Below are 21,596 nucleotides of genomic sequence, written 5' to 3'. Positions count from 1 at the left end.
ATAATTAGATCTGTCTCTTTAAGCAAGCCAGACTTATGGGACTTGGGGGGTGGAGACAAGAGGGATGAGAAGGGAAGTTTCAGTTTCACTTCTGTGTAGCATGGGAATGCAACTGTTATGCTGTGTGCTGGAGGATGAAGAATAAAACATATCTAAAGTTTAATACCTTGAATTCTTCATATGGATATTACAACTGGCGACGAGGATGGGATATAATCACCTACTGCTGTGAGTACAGACTATATTTTACCGCTTCACACGCCAGCACCACTGAGAGACTATCATGGCTGACTACTTGCACACATTCCCACAATTTGATATGACTGATGTTATTAATCTCTCCCATAACTGGAGAAAATGGCTAAACAGATTTGAGAATTTCCTAGAAGCCATGGACATAAAGGAGGAGAAAAGAAAGAGAGCTTTGCTCCTGCATTGTGCAGGCACAGGAGTCTATGACATATACAGTACGTTACCTGCAGCAGAAACAGACACATACAGCAACTGCACTAAAGCTCTCACTGGCTACTTCAACCCCAAACAGAACATCAGATATGAAAGATATAAATTCAGGATTGCCAAGCAGCTTCCAGAAGAGTCCATAGACACTTATGTCACACGACTGAAAGAGTTAGCACATGGATGTGCCTTTACAGATGTAGATGATGAAATCCTAACTCAAATAATTGTCACCTGCTCGTCTAATAACCTAAGGCGTAAGGCTCTGCAGCAGGATATCTCTCTACATGATTTGCTCAAAATGGCCCGTGCTATAGAAATAGCAGATCACCAGGCTACCGTAATGGAGAATGGGGATAAATTACATGTGCATAATCTCAAACAGAAAAATTTACCAGACAAACAAGCCCAGAAACAGAAGAAATGTTATAGATGTGGACAGGATTTCCCTCACCACCAGAACAAATGTCCAGCTATGGGACAAACCTGCAGTAAATGTGGAAAAGGGAATCATTTTGCAGCTGTTTGCAAATCAGCGCACTACAAGCCTCCACTGCCTATGACAAAATCTGCAGATGTAAAAGTAATAAATCAGGACACAGAAGAAATGTCTGCGACTGAGAACTATGTGTTCACTACCTCTGTCACTGGTTCAGTACAGTCTCCCTGTGTTACACTCTCAATCTGCAACACTGACATTACCTTTACAATAGATACAGGAGCTTCAGTGGATATCATAGATGGCACTACATATGAACAATTGAAAACAAGGCCAGTCTTACAACAAGTGCAGACTAAAATCTTTCCTTATGGATCTAAAACACCTCTAGCTATAATGGGACAATTTGATGCTGAAATTAGATATAAAGAAAACAGGCAGAAAACCACTTTCCACACATTACAAGGATCAGGAGGCTGTCTTCTCAGCTATCACACTGCCTTGGAGCTAGGGCTCATCCAGATTATTCATACCATAACTGACCCTGCGGATATGGATGTACAAACTATGGTGAACAGCTTTCCCTCCCTATTTAGTGGTTTGGGAAAACTAAAGGACTCTCAAGTACACCTTCATGTGGATGACAATGTTCGTCCAGTAGCCCAGCCTCACAGGCGTATTCCATTTCACCTGAGACAGAAGGTAGAAAAGGAACTCCAATTGCTCATGGATGAGGACGTTATTGAAACTGTTACTGGTCCCACTCCGTGGGTCTCTCCACTTGTGGTAGTTCCAAAACCAAAGACTCCTGATCAAGTGAGACTGTGTGTTGACATGCGCCTGCCCAACACCGCTATCCAGAGGGAAAGACATATCTCACCTACGATTGATGACATCATTCATTTATTAAATGGAGCCACCGTCTTCTCAAAGCTCGACCTCAATAAGGGATATCATCAATTAGAACTGAGTCCAGAGTCCCGATACTTGACCACATTTTCCACCCATGTGGGCCTCAGAAGATACAAAAGATTTACTTTTGGAGTCTGCTCAGCAGCAGAAATTTTTCAGGATGCAATAAGGAGTGTCATTCAACACATCCCAAATGCCTTTAATTACAGTGATGACATATTGGTTTTTGGTAAAACTCAAGCTGAGCATAATCGTGCTCTATATGCTATCTTCGAATGTCTGCTTTCTGCTGAACTCACTTTAAACAAAGAGAAGTGCGAGTTTGACAAGGGTTCATTAGAATTCTATGGTCACATCTTCTCGGCAAAAGGAGTACAACCAGACCCCAAGAAAGTGGAAGCTATCAGAACAGCCTCAATTCCACAGGATGCCAGTGAAGTGCGTTCTTTCCTTGGAATGGCAAGTTACTGTGCTAGATATATTCCGAATTTTTCAACAATCAGCAATCCACTACGGCAACTTACAAAACAAAGTTGTATTTTTCAATGGTCCCAAGACTGTCAGACCTCTTTTGAAACAATTAAAAATGAACTCTGCTCGACAACTACTATGGCTTATTTTGATCCAGCTCTTCGAACTGAACTGATTGTGGACGCCAGTCCCGTGGGACTGGGTGCTATTCTAGCGCAGTACAAGGATAACAATCAAAATCCTCACATCATTTCTTATGCAAGTAAGAGTTTAACAAACACTGAAAGAAAATATTCTCAACCTGAAAAAGAAAGCTTGGCAGTTGTCTGGGGATGTGAACACTTTCACTTATTTCTCTATGGAGCTCCCTTCCCCATTGTCACAGATCATCAAGCACTTCTTACAATTTTTGGAAATCCCAGAGCTAAAATGCCTGCACGAATTGAACGATGGGGCCTACGTCTACAGGACTACAACTATAACATTGTTCACAAACCTGGAAAATACAGCAATCCGGCTGATTATCTTTCAAGACATCCTACTAATGATGATATACCTGTGCATTCCTCCATTGAAGAATACCTACGTTTTGTTACAGATCATGCCGTGCCAAAAGCACTTTCTCTTGATCAATTTATAAATGAAACAACAAAAGACAAGACACTCTGTGCCCTAATACAAATCATCCAAAATCGAAGGTGGCATGAAATTCAAAAGGAAAAATTTCCTGATTCTGAGATTGATCTGAAAGAGTTAAAACTATTCTCAAATGTACGTGAGGAATTATCAGTCACTGAAGAACACCTCATTCTTCGAGGTACCAAACTAGTTGTACCTAAGACTTTGCGTAACTTAGTCATACAGATAGCACATGAAGGTCACTTAGGAATTGTTGGCACAAAGAAGTTACTCAGAGAAAAAGTGTGGTTCCCAAATATGGATCACTTGGTGGAAGAAAAGATTAGACGCTGTTCTACTTGTCAATTAATCACTCCATCATCAACCTTAGAGCCATTACAAATGTCTCCGTTACCCACTGCTGTCTGGGAGGAAGTGGCAGTCGATATATATGGACCATTGCCAAATGGCCAATACATTCTCGTAACAATTGATGAATATTCTCGATACCCTTTCATTTCATTTATCTCTTCAACATCTGCTAATAATGTTATACCAGAGCTGGACGACATTTTCTCGGCATATGGTATTCCAAGAGTGGTCAAAACAGACAATGGACCTCCATTCAATGGACATGTGTTTACACAATTTTCTGAATACTTGGGATTCAATCACAGGAAAATCACACCTTGCTGGCCGCAAGCCAATGGAATTGTGGAACGTTTTATGCGCACTCTGGGGAAACGTATCAAGGCAGCGAGTCTGGAGCACATCCCACTGAAACAGTCATTATACAAATTCATGCGTAATTACCGCAATACGCCACACTCCACTACTAATGCTGCTCCAGCTCATTTAATGTTCAGCAGAACCCTGCGTATAAGTCTCCCTGATGTGACCAGCCATCCCCGACCGAGTGACTCCTCAGTGAGATCCACAGATTTCTCCAACAAACAAGCCATGAAACGTTATGCAGACAGAAGGCGAAGGACACAGTCAAGTGCCATCGAAAGAGGGGATGTCGTGGTGGTACGTCAAAGACCAACCAACAAGACCTCACCTGTATATGGTCCTGCAAAATATTATGTTACTAAAAGGAAAGGCAGCATGATCACAGCTGAACGAGATGGACACTCCATAACGCGAAATTCTTCATATTTTAAAGTCATACCGCCGAATGATGACAATGAACTCTCTTTGGTGGAAGATTTGGTATCCGATGGTGGAGAGGACCAACAAGAGGTAGCTGGTCCATCAATAACGAACCCTCTCAATGAGCCCAGACGTAATCCTACACGAGAGAGAAGAGCTCCATCGAGGCTTATTGAAGAAGTGTAATTACAGTTTTGTTTTTTTTTTTTTTTTTGTTTGTTTTCTCTGGTTTTGGAATTGAACAAATAAGACAAAACGGACATATGATTTCTTTGGACGTTTTCATGTTGTTGCATTTATCAGTAATATGGGTTATTGATAAAAAAAAAAAAAAAAAAAAAAAAAAAAGGGGGGATGATGTAATGTATAATAATTAGATCTGTCTCTTTAACCCTCCGTCAGGCGCAATATAGATTCCCCTCAGTTCATGCGCAATGTGCCTGACAAGCACAGGTCAGGAAACCACCTATAGTAGCTACATATTTCAATTTCAGGACTATAGAAGTAGTCAGTGACCTTCATAGGAATGTATTAAAAGAGATTAAACCAAATCAGATGCAAAAAAAACCCATTTATTAACCATAAACTTATTAAAACTAAAAGTACCACTTTTCGGTAGTACCGCCAAATAGGCTCCAGTTATCTTTACTTAACTATTGCTTAAATATAAAATTATGGAAAAAAACTTAAAGGATATTGCACTTAGATGTTACTTAATTATTTTCTACTCATCTTCAGTGGTTTCATTTGCAGCAGAAGCAGCACAGGTACACTTAGAAAAGCAAGGCTGGCAACGCCGCTTTTGGTCAAATTATAAAAAGTTATGATTTCTGGTTTCCTTAGCTCCCCAGACTCTGGATCAATGGTGTAATCATTATGTAATGAAGAGACCAAAATCACATTTTTCCTCTCGCGTGGGATGTAAGAAACTAAAATCTTTCCATTACTGAACCCAAACATAGTGCTATACTGTTGTTTGCCTTTTGTATATAGAAAATCTGGCGGCAACTGCCTTTTGTTTTTTCTAACAGTTTCCACATATGACAGCTTTTTCGTTTTTAAAAAATCAATCAGATCAAAGTCAGTAAACCAGTTGTCAGCAGTGATATTTCGACCAGATCCAAACATTGGCTCAGCAATTCTCTTTACCACATCACTAGGCTTGTTGCTCACATTGAAAGGACCTGGTGGCTGTCTTCCACAATAAACTTCCATGTTCATAGTGTACATCATCCTTGCATCAACCATGGCAAAAATTTTAATTCCATATTTGTTTGGCTTTGATGGTATATATTGCCGAAAACCACATCTTCCACGGAAACCGGGAAGCATCTCATCAATAGTGAGGTTTTGCCCCGGGCAATAGCTTTTTTGACAATTCATAATAAATTGTTGAAATATGTCCCGAATTGGTGCAAGCCGGTCATAACCTTTTCGTTCTGTCCGGGTACTTCGATCATCGAAACGGAGGCAACGGATCAGGACTTTGAATCGTTTCAGATTCATCACAAGGCTGAATTTTTCGATGCCATCACCGTCTGTCCCCCACAGCTCCTCCAAACTTTGCCTATTTGCTCTGAAAGCACCAGCTAGGTATAACAAGCCAATAAATGCCTTGAGTTCAATCACATCAGTGTTTTTGATGTCCCTCTCTCTGGAGAATTGCTCTTTGATTGTGTCAATATACTGGTTAGTGAACCGAACAATAGTTTCCAACATGCTATCTGTAATTAGATTACTCCAACATTCCACTGCAGTTTTAGCTTTTCTAGCACTTCCAATAACTCCAGGAAGGTGTGTAATAATATTGTGGGATTCTCTGCGCTGTTTGTTCTTGGGTGCCTTTTTGTTCCACTTTGTATTTTTATCTTTGCCCAAATAATAAGCTAGATCTGTGTCTGTTTCCTCTGTATCAGTGTCATCACCATCCTGCTCTGTTCCAGAATCAGTGTTACATTCTGCTACCTCACCTTCAGATGAAATGTCACTAGATTCCTCTAAATCCTCAGTTACTGCTGGTTCTTCCTCATCATCTTCTAACAAAAAAATCTTCATTTCTTCTAAATGAAGGGGTTTAGATGAATCATACTGTTTTCTGGCCATTGCAGCAGAAAATCTGAAGCAAGAGAGAAAGAGTATGTGTTAGGGCGCAATGTGCCTTAGAAGCCACCCTCCTTTTGTCTAAGAAAACAGTACTTATGTACACTAACTTAGCATTAATCCTTCATAAAACAAGCTAAATACACAATCGTGATGAATAAAAAAAGAAAATACTAACCTTTCAATTTGTGTTGAAATCAGGCGCAATGTGCCTGAGAAGCCAAAGTGTTGATATCTGCTCACTAGAAGGTCTGCTGAGTCACTGTGATATCAGGTTTCACAGAGCCTGTAGAGTCAGGAGATATCTAGGAGGGGTGGGGTTTTCTGATAAGTGGGCAAGGAGAGAGAAGTGAAACTAATTACTGTGTGCCTGTCAGATCTATTGTGCCTGACGGAGGGTTAAGCAAGCCAGACTTATGGGACTTGGGGGGTGGAGACAAGAGGGATGAGAAGGGAAGTTTCAGTTTCACTTCTGTGTAGCATGGGAATGCAACTGTTATGCTGTGTGCTGGAGGACGAAGAATAAAACATATCTAAAGTTTAATACCTTGAATTCTTCATAACGTGTGGATATTACAGTGTTCAACATGGAACTTGAAGTCCCAGAGGCCTAAGAACCACCTAGTCACCCTTTTTCTCCCTTAACCATCTCCGAGGGGCATAATTGGACACAAATTTGAACCTCCAGCCTAGTAGATAGTACATCAATGTATCCACGGCCCATTTTATGGTTAGACACTCCTTTTCGACCATGGTGTAGTTCTTCTCGCATGACGAGAGTTCTGGCTCAAATACAGGATTGGATGTTGTTCTCCATTTATTGCTTGAGACAGCACGGCTCCCAAGCCAACTTCTGAAGCATCCGTCTGGACCACAAACTCTTTGCTGATGTCTGGTGCAACCAGAACCAGATGTTTACACAGAGCTCTCTTCAGTCACTGGAATGTCATCTCTGTGTCATCAGACCATTTAACTCTTGTAGATTTGGTGCCTTTAAGAATATCTCTCAATGGCGAGGCAATCATAGCGAAATTCGGAATGAATCGCCGATAGTACCCCACAATTCCAAGAAGCGCCCTCACTTGCTTCTTGGAAAGCGGTTGCGGCAACTCTTGGATCGCCTCGATCTTGTTGATTTGCGGCTCAATTTCACCTCTCCCGACGACATAGCCTAGGTACTCGGCCTATTCCTTCCCTATGGCACATTTTTTCGGATTTATCGTGAACCCCGCATTTCTTAAAGCATCCAGAACCGCCTGTACTTTTGGCAGATGACTAGCCCAGTCAGGGCTAAAGACCACTATGTCATCGAGTTATGCTGCGGCATACTTCTTATGTGGAGCCAGGATCTGATCCATCATCCTCTGGAAGGTGGCCAGGGCCCCCTGCAGACCGAAGGGCATCCTGGTGTATTGAAAACACCCATCAGGCTTCGAGAAGGTTGTCTTCTCCTTAGCACTCTGGGACACAGGGATCTGCCAATAGCCCTTCGTTAGGTCCAGGGTTATAATATGCCTCGCGGGTCCAAGTCTCTCAATGAGTTGACTTTGGGACTGGCTCCCAGGCAAGAAGTTTCCAGCGATTCTCGGTCTCACCATGGTTTTAGCAAGTTCACGTGATAGACCTGGTGCGGCTTCCTTCGCCCCGGCTGGTATACCTTATAATTAACTTCGCCCAGTTTTTCTACCAACTCGTATGGGCCTTGCCACTTGGCTAGGAACTTGCTCTCCACCGTGGGGATAAGCACCAGCACGTGGTCCCCTGGCTGGAATTGCCTCAGCCTCGCTGATCGGTTATACACCCTTGCCTGTGCCTCCTATGCCTGGAGAAGATGCTCCTTCACAAAAGGCATCACTTTCGCCATCCTCTCCTGCAGTTGAGCAACATGTTCTATGATGCTTTGGTGTGACGTGACCTCAGCTTCCCACGTTTCCTTGGTGATATCCAGGAGCCCTCACGGATGTCGACAATATAGGAGCTTGAACGGCGAGAAGCCAGTAGAGGCCTGGGGAACTTCCCTGATGGAGAAGAGCAGAAATGGAAGCAGTTAGTCCCAGTTTCGACCGTCCTTCTCAATGACCTTTTAGAGCATGGCTTGAATTGTTTTATTGATGTGCTCTACTAGGCTGTCGGTCTTTGGATGGTACGCTGAGGTTTGCAGCTGGGAATTCTGAAGGACCTTACAGAGTTCTTTCATAACCTTGCTCATGAAGGGGGTTCCTTGGTTGGTCAGAATCTACTTCAGCAGGCCCATCCTAGCAAAAATATGGACAAGTTCCCGGACTGAAGAGTTCCTTAGAGATACTAATTCAGGGTACCATGTCTCATAGTCCATGACCATTAGGATATATTGGTGTGCTCGTGCAGACGTAACTAACGGACCTACTAGGTCCATGGCAATTCACTCCAACGGGATCTCTATTGCCAGTAATGGGACTAGAGGACTTCGGAAGTGCTCCGAGTGAGCGGTTATCTGTCAAGAGGGGTAGGATCTACAATAATTCAGGATCTCCTGATAACATCTCTGCCAAAAGAGCCTCTGCAGTGTTCTCTCCTGCGTTTTCTTCACCCCCGATGTCCCCCCAAAACATGCGAATGGGCTATATCTAGAACCCTAAAAACACCAAAAAAGACTAGGCTAGATAAAAACACCAGAAGATAGGCAAAGATTCTTACCTGCCAAGGCCACAGAACAAATGCACTAAACAAGGTGCAGCGGACCCATTAAGATGGCACAGGTGCAAAAATACCTGATGAGACAGCCAGCCTCCAATCAGGACATGGCCGCTTGGTATGATAATGCACAAAAACTAGAATCTGTATGTGGCAGTGTTCACACCCACAGATTCGAGGACATCCAGATGGAAGTGGATGATGGAGAATTTAAGGCAATTATATAAATAGATTAGAAAAGCAGTTGATTTCTCTTAGCATTAGTTTAAAAGTAGCTAGTCTTATTTATATATGTGTACACTGTATATCTTGTAAGGTGGTAGCTGTACATTTCGTGGATGGGAGGTATGTGTCCCCAAGGTGCCAAGCTTCGGAGATGTAAGACCAGGGGAAGCAGGTTCCAGCACACATAGTGCTGAGAAGTGTTTTAATGGGCCCGGATTATGGGTCCAGGTTTTACGAGCATGTAAAAGAGCTGGGTGGGATAAGCTACTCACTTACCTCCAGTCTGGGTCTTGGAATGTGTGATTTAAGGCAGCTGGTGTTGACTCACTTGGTCTCTGTGTGTGCAAGTCCTTGCATGTGCTGCTCAGACCCTGCTGGAGTCTGACAGAAAAGGACTGCCATTTAAACGGGTAAGCCCGTGTTTTATATGGACTGGTTATTTTTTATTTTTGTTTTCTGTTATACCTTTTTTTGTACCTGGAAGAGGCTGCTATATTTTGTGAAACCTGACAGTTTATGAACTTAACAACCAGCCCCCCCATACATAAATGAAGGACACAAGAAGAGGTCCCACAATAATAGTCAATTAAAAAATATAAATTTTATTGAGAAATAGCTAAAAACAGAGTAAAAAGACGCAAGATTGCCATGATAGGGGATACCAGACCAAAAAATAAATAAATAGGCTATAGCACAACACACAGTACACAATACAATACACCTTATGCCACCAAAACCAATGTGCAGAGGAACCCTAGATAGAGTAATCCCATAGCAAGGTAACTATAGTACTATTGAGTTAATAAATAGTTGTCTGGAAGGTATAATTTAAAAAATAAATACATTGAGCGTCGGTAGGAAGTGAGCACATAGGAGACTGGCGGATGCACTATGTGCCAATCATATCAACAGACCCCATCTCCTTTATTCTCCCCATTTTTGATTGGCCATTTCACATATAAAGACACTATCACCCCTCATCCTGACATGCCCCCAGAAGAAGCTGGCGGCAAAATGCGCGTCGGGGTGAGAGGACGCCAGGATATTCTTTGCCAGAGGTAAACATCTTGTTTAGCCCTTTTGCACTGATAATTGACTTATTTTTGTCTATACATTGTACTGCTGTGGGGCTTACAAATGTGTATGACTGTTTTTCACATTGCTTTCACTTGAGATTTGATCTATTATATTATTAAAGCTACGCTCATATTCTCATGGTGTGGTTGTTTATTTATTTTTTACATTATACCTGAATTAGGTCTGTATGTCCTTGGTGAAGGCAGCATCATTATTGTGAACACGGTTAGAAAGTGAAGCAGCATCAGTAGGAGATACAGCATCAGCAGCAGATGGCTCTTTTGGAGGAAACTGTGGGGGGGGGGGGAGAATGCATTTTCTGCCAGCCAAAGGGACGTTATCCGCTTGAAGTGAGGCCTTGCAGAAAATAACTCTGGATGATGACATTGAGGCTTTCCTGACTGTATTTTAAGAGAATGGCAGACAGAGAAAGTTCTCACAGCACTCGCGCTGATGTCATTGAGGTAAATGGAGTTAATTGGATATGAATTCTCACTTTCTCACATCACCGTGAGGCACTGAGCTCTACAAGCAAGTGCAGTTCATTGTCTCTGCTGCCTCCCATACTGAACGCTTGCATCAGGTATATGTAGCAGAGCTAGGCTTATCCATGGTCAAATGGATTATAATCTTCTTGTCGGAGAGGTGAGGAATATGGTTGTTTAATTTTTTTAAGTCTATTACAAAGGGCAAGGATATTGGTGGATTATCTTCACGTTGGGAACATGTGAGGAATAAAGTTGTTTGTTATTTAGATTTTTTTACAGGGGATATAGGCTTCAGTGAATTGGGCGTTGAGGTAAGTATAAGTTTGTTTTTTATTTTTAAATCAAAAATAAATTATCAGTGTCTATATTTCAAATAAAGGACTTTATTCAGGGTGTTTTTTTATTTACAATATGACTATAGGGTTAGTAATGGGGTGTCTTATAGACTCATCTCCATTACTATACCCTGGGCTTGATGTCAGCTGCCAAAAGCTGACATGAACCCCAATATCCATTACCCACTTGCCAATGCACCAAGGCAAGTGGGAAGAGTGAGGCTAAGCACCAGAATTGGCGCACCTTATGGATGTACGTTTTCTGATTGGTCTGAGAGAGCTGATGTTTTTCTTCTGGGAGGGGGCCAATATCCATGGCCCCTTCCTAGCCTATTAATATCAGCTCACAGCTGTTTGCCAAGCCTTTGCTAGTTATTAATTATGGGGGACCCTTCATAATTTTTTTTTTGGGTGTTACCATTGTAATAACCAGTGAAATCTAAGTATACAGCTGTGAGATGATATTAATAGCCTGAGAAGATCCATGGGTATTACCCCCTTCACTGGCTATAAATATATGCCCCCAGCTGTCCGCTTTTTCTCTGCTGGTTAATACAATATCAGGGTATCCTATGCCATTTTTTCAGAAATTTATATATATGTACAGTAAGGCTACTTTCACACTTGCTTTGTTTTGCAGCGCGTTTTTCCGGCAAAAAGCATGGAAAAAACGCATACAAACGCATACAAATGCTGCGTTTTTTTCAAGCATTTTTATGAGCATGCATGAAAAAACGCAGTGCTTTTATGCGTTTGTATGCATTTTTAGTGCGCTTTTACCGCATTTGCGTTTTTTTCCAACATTAGTTGGCCCCTCACACTAACCCAAACCATGACTTTACTAACCCTAACTCTGACCCTAACCCTAACCAAACCATACTAACCCTAACCCTAACCCTTAACCAAACCCTACTAACCCTAACCCAAACCCTAACCCTAAACCCTAACTAACCCTAAACCATAACCCTTAACCAAACCATACTAACCCAAACCCTAAGCCTAACCCTAAACCCCCTTAACTATCCCTAACTCTAACCCAAACCCCTAATTTCCATTGTCTAACCAATGGTCAACAAAAAAACGCATGCGCAAAAAAACGCATACATGAGCATGCCAATGCGCACATATGCGCACCCATAGACTTATAATGGGTGTCTTGCTGTAAAAAAAACACATTGCGCGCGCATGCGTTTTTTTGAGGCAAGTCGGACGCCCAAAAAGTGCAACAGGATGCATTTTGTGCGCCCGAGCGCACACCACAAAAAAACGCATGCGCGTAAAAACGCTTACAAACGCATGTGTATGCACACATAAGCGCATCCCATGCAAAATATAGGAAAAAAAAGCGCATGCGTTTTTTAGCGCTAAAATACAGTGCAAAAAACCGCAAGTGTGAAACCAGCCTAAGCTACACATGCAAAGCACTGAATAGATATCACTGTCACATATTTACAGTGTGGGAAAAAAGTATTTGATCCCTTGCTGATTTTATAAGTTTGCCCACTGACAAAGACATGAACAATCTATAATTTTAAGGGTAGGTTAATTTTAACATTGTGTGATGTGCCAACTAGTGATCTACTGAGAGACAAGTATGTATCGCACAGACAGAGGTCTACGGCGATCTGAATCCAGGACAGGTTGCTGGGTCTTGTAGTCCCACAAAACCTGTATTTTAGTAAAGGGCTAGATTTAAGGGTTAACCAGAAAGTGATGGGTGGGACTGGTTAACCACGTACCTCCCAGGGTCTGGAAGGTCCTATATGTTTTCCTGGTTGCACCACATGGGGGATGTCCACGTGTGAGACTGGAGCTGGCTTGAGCTCCTGAAAGTCCAGGGAGCACTGAGGGGTGGAATTACTGACAGGACCTATATGAATCCAGACTGGGAAAACTGGAGCATCTGTTAAGCAGGTAATCCAGATCCTGGGGAACTGTGACCTGACGGGCGTCAGGTATGGAACTGTATGAATGCAACCGCAACTGAAATGGACTATATGTAGGTGCTGTGATGCTCAAATGCCCTACCATAGTTTATAGAGGTGTAATAAACCAGGCACGGACTTATGTTAATGAGAAACAGCTGCTGTGTGTTTGAATATCGCCGCCAAGGGAGTGTACCCCAACTCGCTTAGTGATCACTACATCAAAATTGAGAGAATCTCAAAAATAATTCCTCAAAATCACATTGTATAAATTTATTTGCATTTTGCAGTGAGAAATAAGTATTTGATCCCTCTGGCAAACAAGACTTAATACTTGGCGGCAAAACTCTTTTTGGCAAGCACAGCAGTCAAACTTTTTTTGTAGTTGATGATGAGGTTTGTGCACATGTCAGGAGGAATTTTGGTCCACTCCTCTTTGCAGATCATCTCTAAATCATTAAGATTTTGAGGCTGTCGTTTGGCAACTCGGAGCTTCAACTCCCTCCATAAGTTTTCTATGGGTTTAAGGTGTGGAGACTGTCTAGGCCACTCCATGACCTTAATGTGCTTCTTTTTGAGCCACTTCTTTGTTGCCTTGGCTGTATGGTTTGGGTCATTGTCTTGCTGAAAGATCCAGTCACAACCCATTTTTAATGTTCTGACGGAGGGAAGGAGGTTGCCACTCAGGATTTTATCGTACATGGCTTCATCCATTCTCCCATTGATGCAGTGAAGTAGTCCTGTGCACTTAGCAGAGAAACACCCCCAAAACATAATGTTTCCACCTCCATGCTTGACAGTGGGGACAGTGTTCTTTGGGTCATAGGCAACATTTCTCTTCCTCCAAACACAGCAAATTGAGATAATGCCAAAGACCTCAATTTTTGTCTCATCTGGCCACAGCACCTTCTCCCAATCACTCACAGAATCATCCAGGTGTTCACTGGCAAACTTCAGATGGGTCTGTACATGAGACTTCTTGAGCATGGGGACCTTGCGGGCACTGCAGGATTTTAAACCTTTGCGGCATAATGTGTTACCAACGGTTTTCTTGGTGACTGTAGTCCCAGCTGCCTTGAGATCTTTAACAAGTTCCCCCATGTAGTTTTAGGCTAATCTCTCATCTTCCTCATGATCAAGGATACCCCATGAGATGAGATTTTGCATGGTGCACCAGATCGATGTCGATTGACTGTCATATTGTATTTCTTCCATTTTCTTACTATTGCATCAACAGTTCTCTCCTCACCCTGCATCTTACTGTACTTATGGTTTTGCAGCCCATTGCAGCTTTGTGCAGGTCTATGCTTTTGTCCCTGACATCCTTAGAAAGCTTTCTGGATTTGCCCATGTTGTAGAGGTAAGAGTCTGACTGATTAATTGAGTCTGTGGACAGGAGTCTTTTATAAAGGTGACTATGTAAGACAGCTGTCTTTAATGCAGGTAATGAGTTGATTAGGAGTGTCTAACTAGTCTGTAGGAGCCAGTACTATTAATGGTTGGTAGGGGATCAAATATTCATTTCTCATTGCAAAATGCAAATAAATAAATTTACATAATTTATACAATTGGATTTTCTGGATTTTATTTTTGTAATTCTATCACTCAATGTTAAAATTAAACTATCCTTAAAAATAATATACTGTATATGTCTTTGTCAGTGGGCAAACTTACAAAATCAACAAGGGATCAAATACTTATTTCCCCACTCTGTGTGTGTGTGTATATATATATATATATATATATATATATATATATATATATATATATATATATATATATATATGGAAAAAAATAGGCAGCACTCAAATTAAATGTGAAAAAAGTGGATACTTTACTGATCCTCAGATGGCAACGTTTCAACGGTGACCCGTCTTTGTCAAGCCTTGACAAAGACGGGTCACCGTTGAAACGTTGCCATCTGAGGATCAGTAAAGTATCCACTTTTTTCACATTTAATTTGAGTGCTGCCTATTTTTTTTCCTTTTGTCATTTTGGCTGTTCGGACACTGCTGAATAGGTTTTGCACCTGCTGTATTATTTTGGTAATGCTGCCCTTTTTTCTTGATTTATATATATATATATATATATATATATATACACACAGTTGTTCTCAAAAGTTTACATACCCCAGAAGAATTTTTGCTTTCCTGGCCTTTTTTCAGAGAATATGAATGATAACACCAAACTTTTTCTCCACTTATGGTTGACGGTTGGGTGAAGCCACATTTATTGTCAAACTACTGTGTTTTCTCTTTTTAAATCCTAATGACAGCCCAAAACATCCAAATGACCCTGATCAAAAGTTTACATACCCCATTTCTTAATACCGTGTATTGCCCCCTCTAACATCGATGACATCTTGAAGTCTTTTGTGGTAGTTGTGGATGAGATTCTTTAGTTTCTCAGATGGTTAAGCTGCCCACTTTTCTTGGCAAAAAGCCTCCAGTTCTTATAAATTCCTGGGCTGTCTAGCATAAACTGCGAGCTTGAAATCTCCCCAGAGTGGCTCAATAATATTGAGGTCAGGAGACTGAGACGACCTCTCCAGAACCTTCACTTTGTTTTGCTGTAGCCAATGACAGGTTAACTTGGCCTTGTCTTTTGGATCATTGTCATGTTGAAACATCCAAGTACGTCCCATGCGCAGCTTTCGGGCTAGTGATTGCAAATTTGCGTCCAGTATTTGCTGATAACGTGCTGCACTCATCTTTCCTTCAACTTTGTCCAAACATCAGCGATCCACCTCGATGCTTTACAGTAGGAGTGGTGTTCCTTTCATCATATCAAGGCAGCTATGGCCTGTCTTAAATATGCAAATTTCTTATGTAATTATATTTCATAAATATATGGTGCATGCCAAAAGATTAACCATGCCCCTTTTCAGAGTATTTGAATCTTATCTTTTTTATAGAGAAAATAGATAATATCCATCAGGAAGTCCGCTCCCAACCACCAATTGCTGTGACTCCCATCCCTACCTCCATTTCCCCTGGATCACTTTCCACATTTGATCCCATCACAGAAGAAGAAGTCTCCAGACTCCTCTCTTCTTCTCGTCCATCTACATGCACTACTGACCCCATTCCCTCACATTTCCTCCAGTCTCTCTCTCCAGTCGTCACAACTTACCTAACTACTATCTTTAATCTCTCCCTCTCCTCGAGCATTTTCCCATCCTCCTTCAAACACTCTATCGTTACTCCATTACTAAAGAAACCCGCTCTCGACCCATCCTGCACAAACAACTACAGACCAGTCTCCAATCTCCCCTTCATCTCTAAACTTTTGGAGCGCCTAGTCTACTCCCGCCTTACCCGTTACCTCTCCACTCACTCCCTCCTAGACCCTTCACAGTCCAGTTTCCGCCCACTAAATTCGACAGAAACTGCATTCATCAAAGTGACCAACGACCTTCTCACAGCAAAACGTAACAGTGACCACTCTCTGCTCATTCTTCTCGACCTTTCTGCAGCTTTCGACACTGTTGACCACTGTCTCCTCCTCTCTAGGCTCCAGTCACTAGGCATTAAGGACACTGCTCTCTCCTGGTTCTCTTCCTACCTTTCTGACCGCTCCTTCAGTGTTTTGTTCGCTGGCTCTGCTTCTTCTCCTCTTCCTCTCGCTGTCGGGGTACCTCAGGGCTCAGTCCTTGCCCCCATTCTCTTCTCTCTCTACATGGCCCCAATTGGACAGACCATCAGCAGATTTGGCTTTCAGTACCATCTTTATGCTGATGACACACAACTATACACGTCATTGCCCGACCTTACCCCCGCAGTACTACAGAACGCCAGTGACTGTCTGTCCGCAGTCTCCAACATCATGTCCGCTCTCTATCTGAAACTTAACCTCTCAAAAACTGAGCTTCTTCTGCTCCCGCCGTCTACTAACCTCCCTAAATCTGACATTTCGCTCTCCATGGGTGGCACCATAATAATACCCCGGCAGCAGGTGTGCTGTCTGGGTGTTATGTTTGACACCAATCTCTCCTTCACATCCCATATACAATCACTTGCCCGCTCTTGCCGCTTACACCTAAAGAACATCTCAGGAATCCGCCCTTTTCTCACCATGGAAACAACAAAAACCCTCACTGTCGCATTGATCCACTCCCGCCTGGACTACTGCAATGCTCTATTAATTTTCCTCCCCGTTACTCGACTTTCCCCTCTCCAGTCCATACTTAATGCAGCGGCCAGGGTTATCCATCTGGCTAATCGGTACTCGGACGCGTCCGCTCTTCGCCAATCGTTTCACTGGCTGTCCATTCATTATAGGACCCAATTCAAAGTACTTGTTCTCACCCACAAAGCTCTCCACAATGCGGCACCCCCCTACATCTCCTTCCTCATTTCTGTCTATCGGCCTAACCGACCGCTGCGCTCTGCAAACGACTTTCGACTAACCTCTGCACTAATCCGCACCTCCTACTCCCGACTCCAAGATTTCTCCCATGTCCCATGCTGCGCCAATCCTCTGGAATGCTCTACCTCCACAATTTACACAGCTTTAGGCGCTCCCTCAAAACGCATTTGTTCAGCGCGGCCTATCACGTTCACTAATCAGTCATTCTATGTGTAAGTGTGCGTGTGTAGCCCATTCACTATCTCAATCTATCCCTCATTCCCTCAAGATGGCTGGACCATCATTGTAAATACACCATTGTAAATACACACCTGTACTTTGTATCTCCCCCACCTCATTGTAGATTATAAGCTCTCACGAGCAGGGTTGTCTTATTTTGCTTTAATTATTGTATTAACGTTGTTTCTTATGACTTGTGTTTTGAAACTGTTAAACTGCAAAGCGCTGCGGAATATGTTAGCGCTATATAAATAAAGATTTATTATTATTTTATTATTAGGGAAACCTTCATTAGATTATGTCTGTCTGAACCATTAGAAGTATTAATTAGAGCATAGCTGAGCAAATGCAGCTAGATCTGTTTTAGGCCTTATTCACACATATGTTGCAGGTACTTGTTGTATCTGTTTTTTTTCACGGATACAATTTCCCCATTATATTCTATGCTACTGCTCACATGTCTGTGTTTTTCACAGATCTATTTTATATGGGAAAACCTGGTCAAACATGGAATGATGCCTTACGCTGCAGAGGGCTGAGACTATAGGGAGAGACCTGAATAGTCCAGTGTGGACCCAGGCCGGCTTCACACCTTCCTGCTCAAGCTGATTGACAGGTCTCTCCCATGTGTGTCCTTTGAGAGAGTTATGTGAATCAACAGGAGAGAAGCGAAGAGAAGTCATCTGGGGATGTCTAGTCAAGTCTCTCCAATAATGGTGGAATTCATGTCAAATCTGCAAAAATATTTTAACAAAATCTTCATGTAGAGATGTGGAATTTGCCATGTATTTGTTGCAAAATATGAAGTCTGGTAGAAAACACCATTGCGGAATTGCTGCAGATAAATTTAGGATGCATTTAACATGCCATTTTGATGCAATTTTGGAAGGCAAAGCAAGGATTCAATACTAAATGGTTGGGAATTATGAGGCAAAAATATCTACTTTTCTAATCCTAGTTTTGGTCTACAACAGCATGTACAGTCTGAAGGTACCTCAAAATGCTAGTGTGTATCCTATTTGGATCATTTATTTTGCTATGTAATACCAGATGTGTGAAGAACTCGCCTTTGTTTTCATTACACCATTTTGGATGTGTACCACGTTTTCCTCTTCTATCAATATTCCTGTTTATTATCTCTGGCAGTTGAGTGTTGGATGATATAACGTTGCGCCTCAGTGTATTATATTCTAAGTCGCTCGTATGGTGGAATGTGTGGATGTTATGCATTAGATATATTTGCAGTGTATAATGTCAAATCACAAGTTTGAAGGCAAGTACGTGCCATTACTGACACATGGCGAAGATTTCAACAGGAAGTCAAAGTGTATTTATGCACCATTACGCAACCCCTTCCAAAACAGTGATTATTAGCCCAGATTCCTCACGGTATATAATCATCTAGAGTTAATGTTTTATCTATTATACACCATGATTCTCTAGGGACAGCTTTCTCCGTTTTTATGGAGATAGTTTATTAATTCAGAAAGAAACCTGTTTGAAATACGTCTCTCCACTTATCTTTTTGCTTCCACTATCCGTCCCTAGAGTGCAGCATGAGTTAACCTCAGAGCTTTCGCTCTTCAACTTGACGATACTAGCAGTAATGTAATTACAAGGAAAACCACTTAATCACTTTTATTTTTAGAAGGAGAAATATGTGTGAAAAATAGCTCATGGGTTCTTTCTGAAATTTCTAGTACCTGAGTCTGCTTTTAGGCTACGGATGCATGCATATGTATGCGGATGCGTCGTTTTGACGTGCCCGCCCACCACATGGGAACGCATCAAAATGACACATCCGCATACATCCGCATGTCCTGTTTTCCCAATGTTAAAGATAGGTACGCAGGATGCATGCAGAAGTATTAGGAAGTAGGCGGAGCTCAGGGCCGCCAACAGGGCATGACAGGCATTACACCTGTATGGGGCCCGGTGATTAGAGGGGCTCGCCTGGGCCCGGTGGCCGCGGTGGCCCCTAAGCAAGCTGGGCACTGCAGCCTGGTCCGCGCTCGCCGCTCGGGTCCTGGCCAGGCCCCCCCTACAATTTTTTCAGCGGTTTGGGGTCCCCCGTCCTCCCCCTCAGCCTGCTCTGCCTGTGGTGTTACATTCACTCACTGTGACAGACAGCAGGGAAGGTCCGGACAGCGCTTGGCTTCTCCTCATCCTTTCTTCCCCACCCCCAGTGCACCATGGTCCACTCCAGCACCGCCCCCGGCTCACGTCACACGCTGCTCTTCACTTCCTCATTCCTGAGCAAGCAGAAGAGCAGTGTGCACATGGCGTCGGCGTGGGACTGGGAGGCGAACGGCTGCAGCAGAGCAGAAGATGTCGGTCCCTGGGCGACGGTCTGATGGTGCGGTGGATGGTGAGCGAACAGGTAAGTGAATATTCTTTTTATGTCTGTCTGTGTCGGGGGCCCTGGCTGTGCTGATCACGGGGAGTCTGGGGGCCCGGGGCTGGTTGTTGTGATCATGGGGGGGAGTCTGGGGGCTCCGGCACGGCCGGACAGTTGCTGTCTGATCATGAGGGACATTGGGGTCCTGTGGGGGACCCAGGGGCCCGGGCAGCTGATGGTGGGGTGTGGGGGACCCAGGGGCCTGGGCGGCTGATGGTGGGGGACCCAGGGGCCCGGGTGGCTGATGGTGGGAGACCTAGGGGTCTGGGTGGCTGATGGTGGGGGACCCGGGGGTCCGCCTGGCTGTTCGTGGGGGACCCGCCTGGCTGTTCGTGGGGGGACCCGGGGGCCCACCCGGCTGTTCGTGGGGGACCCTGGGGCCCGCCCGGCTGTTCGTGGGGGACCCGTGGGCCCGCCCCGCTGTTCGTGGGGATCCTGTGGGGTCCTGGGGAGCCAGGGAGTCCTGTGGGGATCCTGTGGAGTCCTGGGGAGCCAGGGGGTCCTGTGGGGATCCTGTGGAGTCCTGGGGAGCCAGGGGGTCCTGTGGGGTCCTGGGGAGCCAGGGGGTCCTGTGGGGACCCAGGGGCCCGGCTGTTCATAGGGGGTAGCCAGGAGGCCCGGCTGATGATGGAGTGAGCCAGGGAGCTGATGGGGTGAGCCAGGGCCCTGGGGACAAATCTCCAGCGTCCATGATTAGTAGGCACATTGTTGACTGTCTCCCCCTGCAGCTCAGCGTGTAGTCCTGTCCTTTTCGTCAGCACAGACTGTGCTGCACATGCACAGTACCAGCATGTTGACTGTCTCCACCTGCAGCTCAGCCCATAGTCCTATCCTTTTCGTCAGCACAGACTGTGTGGCACATGCACAGTACCAGCATGTTGACTGTCTCCACCTGCAGCTCAGCCTGTAGTCCTATGCTTTTAGTCAGCACACACTGTGCTGAGATCAGTACCAACATCATGTTGACTGTCTCCACCTGCAGCTCAGCCTGTAGTCCTATCCTTTGAGTCAGCATAGACTGTGCTGACTAGTACCAGCATGTTGACTGTCTCCACCTGTAGCTCAGCCTGTAGTCCTATCCTTTCAGACAGCATAGACTGTGCTGACTAGCACCAGCATGTTGACTGTCTCCACCTGCAGCTCAGCCCACAGTCCTATCCTTTTAGTTATCACAGACTGTGCTGACCAGTACCAGCATGTTGACTGTCTCCACCTACAGCTCAGCCCGTAGTCCTATCCTTTTAGTTATCACAGACTGTGCTGACCAGTACCAGCATGTTGACCGTCTCCACCTACAGCTCAGCACGTAGTCCTATATGGGGTATCAGCCTACTCAGGACAAATTGCACAACTACTGTTAGGGTCCAATTTCTCATGTTACACTTGAGAAAAACAAACTTTGGGTGTGGAAAGATCATTTTTGTGAAAATAAAATTAGATTTTTGATTTTTATGGCTCTACATTATAAACTGTCAAGCACTTGGGGGTTCAAAGTGCTCACCACACATCTATATAAGTTCCTTAAGGAGTCTACTTCACCGTAGCGTTTACTGATCGTGGGAACATACCCTGAAGAGTTTTTGAATTATGACTGTATAAAAGTTAGTAAACTAAATGGGGTGATCAGCCCTTTACTCTTGACTCCTATTTTATTTTTTTTTTTTTTTTTTTTTTTTTACATAATCACTTACAGTTACGTTTTGAGGTGTATTTACCTTCTATAATTTATCGGTTTTT

The sequence above is a fragment of the Dendrobates tinctorius genome, unplaced genomic scaffold (genome assembly GCF_039654945.1).
Source record: "Dendrobates tinctorius isolate UK_male_01 unplaced genomic scaffold, ASM3965494v1 ptg000319l, whole genome shotgun sequence".
Taxonomy (NCBI): Eukaryota; Metazoa; Chordata; class Amphibia; order Anura; family Dendrobatidae; genus Dendrobates; species Dendrobates tinctorius.
This window is presented reverse-complemented; position numbering follows the sequence as displayed.